Below are 14031 nucleotides of genomic sequence, written 5' to 3'. Positions count from 1 at the left end.
GAAGTGTCTGGAGATTAAAGTAGCAGTGAAAGTAGGGAAGATCTTGCAAGCAGCTGTCATGACAGTGTACTATCCCATGCTAAAGCATTTACGACGTTGGAAACAGCAGTGGTTTGATACGAAATACATCCGGAATGTAATGAAGTCAAGCTTTTGTTATTAGAGCGAATGGAGGACTTAATAGGCATTGCTAACTGAGAGAAAAGTTGGTTGTACACATTTCTTGTCTAAATTTTTACAAAAAAAAAGGGTACAAAACTGCTTCAAGGAGTACGCTTGGCCACTTTTTTCACAAATTACACTCATATAGCGATGCTGGTTCTATTGATTTTTATTATGTTAATGTATTGTATTCTGTTGACAAAACATACAGCAAATTTTATACCCAGTGTACGATGAGTATACACCGTGTATATTTTACACGAGATCCCAGAATAAGAGTAAGTGTAATTATAACTTTAGAACCTAGGCAAAACGATCAACATGGAAATTTCTAACCATCAAAACTCTGGATGACAAAGATAATATTCATAAACCCGTGCAACGATGGCAACAAACTTTTACTCGTAATTTCCTATCTACTTTCATAGCTGATATCTTCCTTATTATTAGAGATAGCGAAAAACTAAATACACCATTTGAAACTATGATTCTTTCTTTATCTAAAACCTCTTTACTTAAAGTAGCTCAAAATTAGCAAACTTCAAGCCTTTGTGGAATTGTTATCAAACCGAATTTTAAAAAACTGTTATCACAGTCAGAAAGGGTGCTGCTTCAACTATCTTAATCCGTTTTCGTCGGTCAATATCTAGCGGCGTCATGCTTAAATCACCCTTAATGTCCATCCCTACACGCAGAAACGCTTAATTGCTCTTCTTCTAAACAACTTTCTTATTTGATAGGGAGAAAACTATAAAAGTATATCTATCTTATCGAAAATTTTCTGCTCTTTCTAATGGTTTATAACACGCTAACGTTTTTAGCCAAAAACTACTAAATTCACACGATTTAGCCACTTTTAAACCTTGTTCGGGTCGATAACTTTCTTATATGTTACTTGTTCTCTAGAACCATATCTATCTTATCGAAAATTTTCTGCTCTTTTTACTGGTGAATAACGCGCGGCGATCACTCATTTGCACAAGTACGCTTTGGTCATAAACTACTAAATGCACATGTTTTCGCCACTTTTAAACCTTGTTCGGGTCGATAACTTTCTTATATGACCAGGAGAAAACTCTCGAATCATATCTATCTTATCGAAAATTTTCTGCTCTTTTTACTGGTGTATAACGCGCGGCGGTCGCTTGTTTGTGCAAGTACGCTTTTGGTCAAAAACTATAAAATTCACACGTTTTAGCTACTTTTAATCCTTGTTCGGGTCGATAACTTTCTTATATGACCAGGAGAAAACTCTAGAACCATATCTATCTTATCGAAAATGTTCTGCTTTTTCTAGTGATGTGTAACACGCTGCGATCACTCGTTTGCACAAGTACGTTTTTGGTCAAAAATTAGAAAATTCTTTCTCTATCTAAAACCTCTGTACTTAAAATAGTTCAAAATTACCAAACTTCAAGCCCTTGTGCAATTGTTATCAAATCGTATTTAAAAAAACTGTTATCATAGTTAGAAAGAGTGCTCCTTCAACTATCTTAATCCGTGTTTTCGTCGATCAATATCTATCGGCGTCATGCTCTTCTTCTAAACAACTTTCTTATTTGATAGGGGGAAAACTAGAGAAGTATAACGTTTTTACCCAAAAACTACTAAATTCACACGATTTAGCCACTTTTCAACCTTGTTCGTGTCGATAACTTTCTTATATGACGAGGAGAAAACTCTAGAACCATATCTATCTTATCGAAAATTTTCTGCTCTTTCTACTTAGTGGTGTATAACACGCGGCGATCGCTCGTTTGCACAAGTATGCTTTTGGTCAAAAACGATTAAATTCACACGTTTTAGCCACTTTTAATCCTTGTTCGGATTCTTATATGACCAGGATAAAACTTGTGCTCTTAATTAATTTTGTAATTTTGGTAATTTTGAGCTATTTTAAGTACAGAGCGGTGTTCTTCATTTTTTATTGATCTAAGTATCAACTTATCGTCAGATGAAAACCCGGTTTTAGATAGAGAAAGAATCAAGCTTTCAAATGGTACATTTCCAAAAGTTTGTTGCTGGGAGGTTTGTTGTCATCATCACACGGGTTTTTCATAATATTCTTTTTACATTTGAGATAGGAATTTCGTTATAAAATAAAAAAATTAATAGAATTAACAAAAAAAAATCTATTTTTAGTGTTGAATTTCTATTTGAGTTTGAGTTTAAAGAATCGTCCCCGGTGTGTCCTTTGTGCGAAGCGTCGTAAAGGCGACCGGCAATCACTTTATCTAAACCGCACCGCATCAACGCTTCATTTTGCGCGGCCGCCCTGCGGCTGATATATCAATCGTAATTCGACATAGGAAATCGCGCTCTGTGACTGCACATAAGATACACAGAGACCCCCTTCGCCGGTCGTCGTCAAGGGGCCCCCTTCTCAATCGGCCCGACTCGAAAATTCACACATACATTAGTTATTATAGGCGCGTATACCATCGCGTTCTCGTCATCATCATCATCATCGTCTTCGTCGTCGTCGTAGCCGGTGAAGAAGGTTTATTAGAGAGACGACGATATCACCACAGACAGAATCCTTAGAATCGCACAAGGAATTAATTAATTAATCAATCTTCTAATAACCGCGACGTCTTTTAGATTAGGTGCTTCAAAGAAGATATCGTCGCGAAAGCTATTTTTGCTTCTTCATTCATGGTTCTAAGAAACTTTTAATTGAAATCGTCTTATCTAAATCAACTAAAAAAGGATACGGTTAGAATGGATCTATAATTGTTATGATATAAATGTATTACCATTACATAAATATTTCATCAATAGCAACATCTTCTTTTAAAATTGTAAACAAATCTTTAAAGTTAGTTCAAATATTGGAAGATTGTAAGCGAACTTGTAAAACCACTTAATGAGAAAAAGAGGTTGTTTGCAGACCGATTCAAAGTAAACAACGAGAGTTCATCGATGACCGCTGTGCGACCCAAAGAGGGCGCCTTCCCCCCAGCGTCCCCCTAAAGGAAACGTGCCGGAATGAGCGGGGCATGCGTCAACGGCGTGTTTGTTGTCGGCCGGGGAACGTCGCGGTTATTAATATTTAATATGCCGCCCGCCGGACTCAAACCAGCGCCCGATTGATCACCGATACGCCACGTTGAATTGCAGATAAACTGCCCGAGCCGACTTTTTTAATATTCGCCACTCGAAATCGACACCAGATTGACGACTGTGAAAGGTTATCGATCCTTTCAACGATCATCATATTAACTACTTAAACTTTTTAAATCAAAATTATTAAATGTATAAAGTTTCTCTTAGCAATCAGCATCTCTTCAAAAGATGTGATATCACTGATCCCCATTTTTGACATAACGACATAACATTTATATTTTTTTATGAATTATTATAATATGTAATTGAATATGTAAGAATACTAAGAATGATTTTGTTGTTGGCGTTTACAACATCATCGAAACGAGCGCTATCAGAAATCTAACTGTAAAGCCGCTCGCCGACTGAAGAAGAGGAGAGCAACCAAGAATTCTTGGTCCCGCCTATTCAATTGTTTTCCTGAAGACGTCGGGCCGTGGTCGTTCTTTGTCTCTTTGTCGTCGGTCCGATGCTGAAATTACGAATCGAAGACGGGCAGCACGTGCCAGACGGCGGCGGGCGGGTGCACCTCTATGCATGAATATGGCATCGCGGTGGACACGAATTACAATTAACCTAAGGTGCATCACGCGCGCCGAACTCTAAATTCAAGGCCAAAATTCCAACGAATACCACCGATGACTTATCGGCACAATCTTAACAATTGACTTAACACATCTTGCATCACAATTAATATATTTGTGTATATCTAAATATAGGCAACTTAATTATCACTATTTTCAATACACCAAGTTTATTTAGCAGATTACAACAAAAGTTGTATCTCAAAAAGCTTTCACATTTCTTCTTCTTATCATTTTTCGATAAACGGCAATTATACGTATTTTAATTGAGGCAACTCCTTGTCATTAATTACGACGTTCAAAAAGCGGTAAATAAAAGAGGAGTTGTTAATCGGCATTCGTCGGGGAGGCTGGAAGGAATAAGATAGAGATAGAGAAAGAAAAAGGGAAGAAAAAGATACAACGGGATCTCGTATATGCGGCGGCCTCTCCATCGACTGGCTCTTTGCACAGAGTCCTGAATGGCCGGAGACCCGGAGAGCTCTTTACCGATTCGAGGTAATTTACAATGTCGTGCATCAAGATTCCTGCCCGTATTTATTTACTTATGAAATTTAATAGGTACGAACCTTGTTATTACCGGCGCGATAATCTATCGTTGCAGACCTAATGCCCGTTTACAAGAATGCCCCGATGGTCGTTCTTGTAATTTATGTACAACGGCAAATGTAATAAGAAGGAAAATTAGAACTGTTATCGAAAAGATTATTTTTTATTTTGCCAATTTGCCATTAAACTGAATACACATAAAATAGTATCCATTTAATCCAAAATAGTAGCAATTTGATTGATCTTCAAATTCTGTTTTAGTAAGTGTATGAAATATATTCTGTGTTACAACTTAATATGTAGCTTTAAGACATTTTTTAGACATTTTGCATTTTAAGTTAAGCTAAGATACCTTGGTTGCCCAATGTTGTGCAGGTGGCCAAATAAGCGTGCAAAGTACCGTATCTCGGAAACTACTCCTTGTAGAGACTTGTGGTAAAAAATTTAACGACTAAATGGACTAGGAAGCAATAGAATGCTCTCAAAAGTCAGGTGAAGTATCTTCTAAACTAAATCAATTAAAAAAATTAAAAAAAAAACTGATCGAAATGCATCAAATTTTCTCATAAAATGTTCTTTTAGCGATATTTTAGGTTAGGAACATGATATCGAGGTACAGTTTTCACTAGCTTGTTTGAGATTCATTTTTCTGTTTTTTCATGAAAAGAAAGTAATACCAATAGATTTAACATTGCTAAGAAAATTCACAATATCTATTGTAATATTGAAAAATACCCTCTAGTGCTGATACACTAACTTACAATCACTACAAATAAGATAGGATTTGTAGTCCAAGAAAAGCTCTTTTCAACAATACCAAGTTTATTAAAATCCGTTTAGCCATTTTGAAATTATTGGCATTTGTTTACAAACAAAAAAACTATAATTTATACAGGTCATCCACGACGACCGTCCATTAGAACTTTACAGGGTTCTGGCCAAAACACAAATTTTAAAATTCAGATTTAAGTATTATCAATTGCGTTCTCTTCGACTAAAATATTTTCAAATATCTAACACTTCCGGTTATACCGGAAGTCGCCACCTACTTTATTTTTTTAAATGGAACACCCTATATATTTTTACATATTTGGATTTGTCTGTTTTCAAGGTTTATGAATGACTTTACTTTTTGCAATTTGATGCGGCCTTTCTCTAGTTATTCGAATTTTTCTAGAAAAATCTGCTCCAGCAGACATTTGTTCAAAAACTCAGAGAACACTCGATTTTTGGGATATCAATTTAGGATTCAGAACATGCTTAAGCAACATGATGCAGTATGTTTTGGTGCCGAGTATGGTAACTTTACTATGGCACGTTACCTTTTCGAAACTTGGAAGTACCATAACTTCATTTCTTTAAATGGCACCCCCCATATTTTATTACTTAGTCGTCTTCGGTGTCTTATTTTACATCTTTTATATCCGATATGTCCTATACCTAACATTTATAGTTTGGGAAATAATTAGGGCTTATTGAAAAATGTACACAAATATCGATATTTAACCTAGTGTGTCATAACTACCTAGTGCGACCTAGTGAATAACCGAATGAAGTGGAGGTTTGAAAATTTGCAGACTTGTGATGTTTGATGCCAGCTTTTTAACTAAAGTATTTTCAGGTTCCGGGTGCTTGCGGTTACACCGGAAGAGGTGACAATTTTCATATTTTAAATGGAACACCCTGAGTTTTATAACATTTTTCAATCAAAAATGTCAACTACAACGTTACTTTTTATAATTTATAAATCATCTACTTTGACCGCCGAAAAAAAAAATTTTGTTTTGGGAATGTTGTTGTGGTTATGTATTATCAGAGGATCAGTAAGGAAAGAGTAAACAGTTTGACATTTGCTAAAGCTATGGTTTATTTCTGTTGGTGTGATGACTAGGTTACTTTTTGTAGTGATCTGTACTCAAGAAAAGCCACGTTTGGAATTTAGTAGTGAGGATTATTGGAATTTGATAATAATTTATGGAGAATGCAACCAAATAATTGAGCGTACGTGCCGGCTGCAACATACAGGGGCCTAAAATTGAACAAAAATTTCAAAAATGTAATGAAATACAGGGTGTTCCATTTGAAATATGAAAATTGTCACCTCTTCCGGTGTAACCGCAAGCACCCGGAACCTGAAAATATTTTAGTAAAAAGTTGGCATCAAACACAGAAGTCTGCAAATTTTCAAAAGGCCAGTTCATATGGTTATACACTAGGTCACACTAGGTATTCATGGCACACTAGGTTAAATATCGATATATGTGTGCATTTTTCAAAAAACCCTAATTATCTCCCAAACTATAAATGTTAGGTATAGGACATATGGGATATAAAAGATGTAAAATGAGATACCGAAGACGACTAAGTAATAAAACGTAAGTAATAAAAAAGTGCTATTTAAAAAAAATGAAGTTATGGTATTTCCAAATTTCGAAAAGTTAACGTGCCGTAGTAAAGTGACCAAACGATCTAGACAGCCGTGCTCGGCACCAAAACATACTCCATCATGTTGCTTACGCATGTTCTGAATCCTAAATTGATATCCCAAAAATCGAGTGTTCTCTGATTTTTTTAACAAATGTCTGCTGGAGCAGATTTTTCTAGAAAAATTCGAATAACTCGAGAACGGCCGAATCAAATTGCAAAAAGTAAAGCTATTCATAAACCTTGAAAACAGACAAATCCAAATATATAAAAATATATAGAGTGTTCCATTTAAAAAAATAAAGTACGTGGCGACTGCCGGTATAACCGGAAGTGTTAGATATTTGAAAATATTTTAGTCGAAGAGAACGCAATTGATAATACTTAAATCTGAATTTTCAAATTTTTGTATTGGCCACAACCCTGTAAAGTTCTAATGGACGGTCGTCGTGGATGACCCTGTATAAGCTTTAAAAGGGATATAACTTTTTTTATGTTAATATAGCTGAAATCCAAGAAAACCAGCCACTTTAGTTATTACATTTTTTACCGCAAGTCTACAATGGTGCTTTCCGAGATACAGTCAGTGTTGCTGCACGCTGAAAATGAAAAAAACATACTGAATTGAGAGAGAAAATTGAGGAGACTCTTTTCTTTAGTAATAAGGTAAAACAAAACTTGCAAGAAGTACTGAAAATTGCGATTGAATAAATTGCGGGAAGATCAGAAACGGCCAAAAAAAGCATTCCCAAAAATGTACCGATTAAAAATTTTGTACTGAATTGCTACTTGCACGTACTTTAACCATGAAATCGTACTAAATTCAGTACAATTGTACCGAAACGGCAACACTGGATACAGCACTTTGCACCCATCTTTGGCCATCCTGTACAGTTGTGATATCAGTTATAGCGTCTCGGTTGCAAACCACCTAAGCCAAGGCCTCATTGAAGACAGACTATTACACCGAGGGAATGACTAACAGTTTCTGGCTTTTACTATAAATTCAAAATCTATGACTGTCATGGCGACAAACACACTAAAAAGCATGTTATTGTTATTCGCCAATATGGATGGGTATTCTAAAGGTGTCTAAGGATTCTAAAAATTTTTTATTTACTCCCCTTTACCAATAGACGAAATTATTGTAGTACTAAACTATCACGTTTGACTTCATGTTCATTGAATAAAATATCAAAAAGACTCAATCAAATCCCAAATATTTGTATTGATAGTTTTCAATAGATATTTTTAGATGGATTAGTTCTGGGTTAATTGGAGGTCAGATAATATAGGTTAAAAGAGCTTCTTATTAATAAGCATCGTTCCATTTTTGATTTTAAAAACGGGGTCGACTATTGTTCTGATGGCTTCGAAGAATTTTTCCGTTAGCTCAGGGCGACCGGTGTCGATTGAGTCATTACGACTCTGTTGTTGCCTCATGAAATTGAAATTTTATCAATGTTAATAAAATGAGCGACCTTATAATTAGCCTGATGCCTCTTTCTTCCGGCGGCGCTTTTCCCCCTCCCCTCTGCGCCTCACCGTGCGAATCTTGATTTTTAACAAAACTAATCACGATTAATATTATTATTATTATTCCGATATTCTCTTTGTTTCGTTCTTTAATAATTCCAGATATATTCAGATTTAGAATAATTTAGAAACGCAATTATCTTGCTGTCATAGGTGAAAGCGAATAAACCCACATACATGTTTAAAAAAATTTGATTGCATCACGGTCGTGTTTTGATGATGGGCATTTAAAGGCAGAGGAAGTTCATAAAACGAATACTACTCCTCCGTGATTTTTTTTTGTATTAGTTCCCCGCCCAAGAAAAAAGATATTGTACGCACCTGGCGACGACGACGACGACGACGTTGGGCTAAACACGAAAATTATTATTAACCCGACAATGGGAAATTATGAAACGCGTGCTTATTAACCTGGCCGATCGCACACGTGGATAAAAAGACGCACACGACGACGTTCGTGAACAATAAGGGTCTCGTCGTGCATCTTTAATTCTTTCTACCACCGCGCTGCGCTCTATACTCTCTTGTGGCGGGCAATCGGTGTCTTGTAAAGAGGTGCTTCACACCTCTTTGTCGCCATCGTTCTCGTCATTATGGATTCAACGGCAAAACTTCTTTGAAATGTCACATATACCTGATTCAAATCTATTAAGTTTACGAATTTCTAGAAATTTTTAAAATTTGTTATATTTATTTCTAAATAAGATAAATGTTGGCTACCCTATTAGCTGACACATTGGATATTGACAAATCAAGGAAGACGAAAGAAGTGAAGAGATTGACAGATAAGAAGAGGAATGTCGCCTACCTCCCGCTGACTGACAAATAACCACTGCAAGAAAACCTTGCCCAAAAAGTTACAGGAGCACTTTGATAATGAACGTTGCTTCTTTATAAAAAATTATTATGTCAGCAAACCTTTCTTTTTATATTCCAACAGTGAATCTATTGTTGACTCATTTCTTGTATAAATACTTATTGATGTAGATGAGGTAAAATCAGTTACATAAAGACTTTGTAACATGACCCTTCTTTAAAAATCTTAAAGATGTTTTCTGAATGAGATTGAGAAAGATGAAAAGAGAAAGAGATTATGAGAAAGAGAGATCGTGGGCGTCCTCAGACCCTGGCATCAAATTGATTATATATTTACTCTTGGATGATTATAGTTATTAGGGAGAACATTATCTGCGAGGGGGCGGGCGCCGCGCGGTGTCGTTTTTTTATTAATAAGGGGCGAGCACTCTTAAATAGTACGCCGTAAGTCACTTTTTGTCGGCGGCGGCGATGAGAAACGATATTATCGTCGTGGTCGTTGAAGGAGATTTCAGGTCGACTTCAACGTCGTCGTAGATTGTCGCGACATTTCTCTCTATATGTACTCGTTGAGACCCCCATTTGACGACAAATTTAAAAATCGCAAAATTACACGTTTCGTCGTACGCCCTGCAATCACCATATTCATGCGGCCATAATTCAATTGCTCGAAGAGCCGATTGTGGGACGGTTTGATGTGGTTTTGGTCCCGTTTGCATAAATCAAGAATTGATCCACAAAAACACAACGAGTTCTTTTTGCCTAATTCTAATGCGATTTAAAATAAGATTGGCGATTTTTGATTTGATAAATTATTTTCAACCCTACGCTTGTTCGTCCACCTGTATCTCGTCAATCTTGAATGTGTTAATCTTTCTGAAAATATAGTCACCGCTAATAACAATAATAACGACGACCGCGCGGCGTCGTCGATCCGATAGCACACCAGAGAGCGAGTGCTCAGAGAGTTATATCGCCGATATATTTGCATACAGCACAAGAGCGAGCGCAGAGCGAGGAGGTTGGCAGCCCACGCGACCCTCGGAAATAATAACAGACGACCGGAGATCGTGGAGAGAGTAAAAGCCCACGACGACGACGCGTTTCGGTGCGATATGCCCCGTTCAAATTATATGGAGACGCAATAATTGAGACCATAAACCACAGCACGACAACGACGACCACGGGACATAACTAATTTTATTCTTTCAAGACTTTTGATTGTTTTTGTGTATACGTAAAGTATTAGTTAAGTGCACCTTTGACGCGTTACGATATGTAATTAGTATAAAGTTTCAAATCAAAAACCCGTAAAAACTTTGCACAACATTCCTTCTTCCATATCCTAAGATATGGTTACAAGTTACAACACCGACAATAAATTTGTGTTTATGTTACGACTCCTTACAAATTAACTGGAGTTGTTGACTTGAAATTGTTGTACACACGAAACGGGGTGTTTTGCAACATAAAAATAATAATAATTTTTTAAATCCGGTAAACGTGTTTATAGTGGGTTATGTTTTGTAATACTGCGTTAGTTCTGTGGATATTTGCAAAATGTTTTTAAACGGTTTCGGAACACACACACACACACGCGTAAATAACAATTACGCGTTTAATTAACCGGAATGGTCGAGATTTCAATCTGTGGAACAATGCGGATGTTTCGCTGTTGGTTAGTTATGGTAATACAAACCGACAGACTACAAAGCGGAAAATTGACGATTTATTAATATACATACACTCCAACCTAACTGAATATATCTTATCTAAAATTTCATCCAATTCAAAACAAGTGTAAAATAATGTATTACCAGATAGTTTAATAGAAATTCAATATTACTTCATAAGTATAAAATGATGAACTTGTATCCAGTGAATGAGGTCTAGTGTTAGTTCGACTTTTCGTTCAATAAAAATATACCACAATATAACGCTAAATAACAATTAAAACTAGCACTAACAGTAGAGCTAGAACTAGAAACATTCGGGTTTAGCCGCACGTCTCTTAAAACGGCTAAACCCGAATGATTCTAGTTCTAGGTCTTGTGTTAGCTCTAGTACAAAACTAGAACTAACACTAGACCGAGAACTAGAAACATTGGGATTTTACGCATGTCTCCCAAACCCGAATGATTCTAGTTTTAGATTAGGTCTTGTGTTAGTTCTAGTAATAGTGCTAGTGTAAAACTAGAACTAACACTAGACCTAGAACCAGAAACATTCGGGTTTACCAGGGCGTTTCTTAAGCCGGAAACTCAAAGTTATCATAAGGACGCCATCTTTTTTAAGCAAAATTTTTCCTTTGCAAAAGTACCCAATTGTACGTACCTAGTACTATTAAGCTATAATGCATTTTATGTGGGACAGTGCAAGTGTATAGTAGTTTCGTAACTATGGTTACTGTATTCATATATTAGTTGCAACTTATTTCAAACTTTTATTGGAATTCAAACAATTTTTACTCAAACCTCCATTTTCTGTGGAGGCTAATGTTGTGATGATCACTCCGTATTTAACATATCGAGGAATGGTCCTTTTCTTAGTCCATGGTGAACATTATCTCATCCACGTATCACAGCCATAACTTTGGTTTCCAATGACTGATTTTTAATGCCGCTTTGTAAAATTGCTCCATATTAAAGTTGGCGATGACAGGTGATATCGGCGATCCAGCTTAAATAAGTTGACAGATAAATCTGTACAGGATGGACCAAATTGGACACTTTTAAAGGCAAACTCCTCTTTCTATAAGAGATAGAGGAAAAATGATATCACTGTCTGAAGCTCGATTTTAATAAGAAACTTAATGGCGAAAACCGCATATCAATATCTCTTACGGTTTCAAAGATATAGGGTGTTTTTCAAAAAAGTGCATTTTCGAGAAATTTTCATCATAACTTTTTCTTATTGAAAAATCTTCCTTTCTGTGAAAACATTTCCAAAGCAACTTTTTATATAGAATTTGATCGTATAAGTTAGCTTTCCCTCAAAGCAATATTTTAGTAATTATTGACAAATAAATTATTTTTTTAAATGGAACACCCCATATTTTTGCAAATTCGAGGAGAGCATAAAATTTCCTTTCCAAAAATATAGCACACTTGATATTTCGTTCAAGTCTTCTTTGAAATATACAACTTGAAAACTTTTAAGATTTTTAACTGCGTATTAGTAGGCTAGTGGGCTTTGACGGCGCTTCGATAAAACAAATGCATTGTTTATGATCTGTCAAATTTTGATTCAAGTTATAAGTGTTGGTGCTTATCGTTAGAGTATTTCTTAGTTGTCGTCAACTTTTATAATGTCATATGAAAATTATGAAAAATGCACATACAGAACTAGCAAAGTCCATTACCTCAGAAAAGTGGTTCTTGGAAAAATGTGACGAAGCACGCAATTTTTCTTTAAATTATATTTAGACAGATGAAGCGTATGTGAGTAGTGCTGGCATTTTCAACCGCTACAATTCGCATACATGGGCACAGCAAAACCCCCATTTAATTGTGGAGCGGAGGAATCAAGGAAGGTTTGGTTTTAGCGTATGGGCTTGGATTTTTACAGGTCGAATTATCGGTCCATTTATTTATGATGGTTCACTTAGCTCCAGATAATATTTGGACATATTAAGGCAACAAATCGAAAGTGTTGTTGACGAAATCATTTTTATGTTAATAACTACTGAAAGAGAGAAAGGTAACTTATTCCATCGAATTCCACATAAAAACTTGCTTTGGAAGTGTTTTCACAGAAAGGAAGATTTTTTAATAAGAAAAAAGTTATAACGACTTTTCGAAAGTGCTCTTTTTTAAAAATACCCTGTATCTCTGAAACCGTAAGTGATATCGATATGCGGTTTTCGCCATTAAGTTTCTTATAAAAATCGAGCCTCAGACACTGATATCATTTTTCCTGTATCTCTTATAGAAAGAGGAGTATCTCTTTAAAAGTGTCCAATTTGACCCATCCTGTACAAGTTCTGGGACGTAACTCGATAATCCTTCTGGTATAAGTTTTTCTCATAGACTTTCCACGGCATCTTTTACCTCCACTTTGGCAAAACCTGATTCCACGTCCAAGTTTACTATAAGTCATATGAATCCAGGAAAATTTAACTTGTTAAAGTAATTGCATTTATGGAACCTTACTAAAGCATCAATCCTTGGTGCTATTGGTGTTTGTACAAGCAAGTTTTTCTGTTCCTGTGTTGGAATATCCGTCGTCTTAATTAGGTTCTTCATCGTCCTAACTATTTTATCTGTGATATTCTTCTTAATATTCCATTATGTGCCTGAATCCATCTTGTGCTCGTATTCCTTTCTGTCCATCACCATCTTATACTTCGTAAAGCTTCAGTCAAGTTGGACTTTGGTGGTTTTGCTGTTTTTAACACTTTTGCAACATCTTGACGAATATCGTCAATATTCTTTTGGCACCCGCCATGACATCCGAAACATCAAACAATATTTTCATAGACACACGGAGTAATTACTACTAGCTAATTCTCAATCTGTGAGCTTTTCCATAAATATTAGAGAATAGTGCCGTGGTGGTTCGGCAGTATGTATTTCAGGAAGTGTGTTTTTAATATGAATGTTGTCTTTCAAGCAGTACCTACAAAGCGCAAAATTTGCATGACACCATAAAAAATTTAATTGTAAATAAAAAAATTCACTGTTTTGGAAACTTTTTCTTTCCTAACTTTAAATTGAAATAAAATTTAGAAAGGAAAAGGCATACACACACATTTAAAAAAAGTAAAAATCATAAAAGTGTAATTTTAAAAGTTAGTCATCGAAGCATATCCTCGTCCACAGTGTTTCGCTTTCGAAGTGTCTTCGTCGTCGATTTC

The 14031-nt window shown here is 35.8% G+C and overlaps 1 long non-coding RNA gene across 1 annotated transcript; it reads right to left on the bottom strand.

Annotated features, from left to right (window-relative positions):
- Window positions 1-315: 315 nt before the first annotated feature.
- LOC139430659 (uncharacterized) lies at window positions 316-3079 on the bottom strand. The gene is made up of 2 exons (XR_011641049.1): window positions 2919-3079; window positions 316-2862 (listed from the first exon to the last, which is right to left on the bottom strand). It is a non-coding gene; the product is annotated as an uncharacterized lncRNA (long non-coding RNA).
- Between the last annotated feature and the right edge of the window lie 10952 nt (window positions 3080-14031).

This window comes from Onthophagus taurus, chromosome 7 (genome assembly GCF_036711975.1).
Source record: "Onthophagus taurus isolate NC chromosome 7, IU_Otau_3.0, whole genome shotgun sequence".
NCBI lineage: Eukaryota > Metazoa > Arthropoda > Insecta > Coleoptera > Scarabaeidae > Onthophagus > Onthophagus taurus.
The sequence above is the reverse complement of the archived record's forward strand: the minus strand, read 5'-3'. Positions and strand labels throughout refer to the sequence as shown.